Source organism: Sinocyclocheilus grahami, unplaced genomic scaffold, assembly GCF_001515645.1.
Source record: "Sinocyclocheilus grahami isolate Dianchi unplaced genomic scaffold, SAMN03320097.WGS_v1.1 scaffold4702.1, whole genome shotgun sequence".
Classification (NCBI taxonomy): domain Eukaryota; kingdom Metazoa; phylum Chordata; class Actinopteri; order Cypriniformes; family Cyprinidae; genus Sinocyclocheilus; species Sinocyclocheilus grahami.
The window spans coordinates 6,825-7,413 of NW_015509591.1; positions in this window are offsets into that span (position 1 = coordinate 6,825).

Below are 589 nucleotides of genomic sequence, written 5' to 3' on the forward strand. Positions count from 1 at the left end.
GCATATGCTGGTTAGGTATGTTTTGAAGCATGGAAGCTGGTTTGAACTGGTTTATGCTGGTCCTTTGTTGGTCAATGTGAACAGCCACCGTTGGATCATCTGGTTGGAATAAGAAGTAGAGTTGAGTGTCAGGTTGTAAGCTGGTTATGAGCTGGTCCTGAGCAGGAGTTGCTTAGGATCAGCTCACGACTAGTTTAAATCAGCTCATGACCAGCTAAGGACCAACTAAGGACCAGCTTAAACCATCTCAAACCAGCTGCAATGCTTCAAAAATACCTAACCAGCATATGCTGTTTTTTCAACAGGAAGGTACAGTAAAATGTTTTTAAAGGAAGAACTGACCAAAGATTAATGGTGGTGATGTTGGAGTCATGTGACCATGGTGTAGCTTGATTGAAGTCTAAATTTAGCTTTTTGCCAATTGTATTTAGGCTTTAAAATCCATGAAAGTTGTGTTCAGTTATAAAGATTATCATGATAAGGAGAATATGCAAGAATCATCATCATCAAGAGTCATTATCATCAGCTTATTTTCTACAATAATCCAAAAGTCAATGGAAAAAAAATCATATATTGTGTTTTTTTTCAT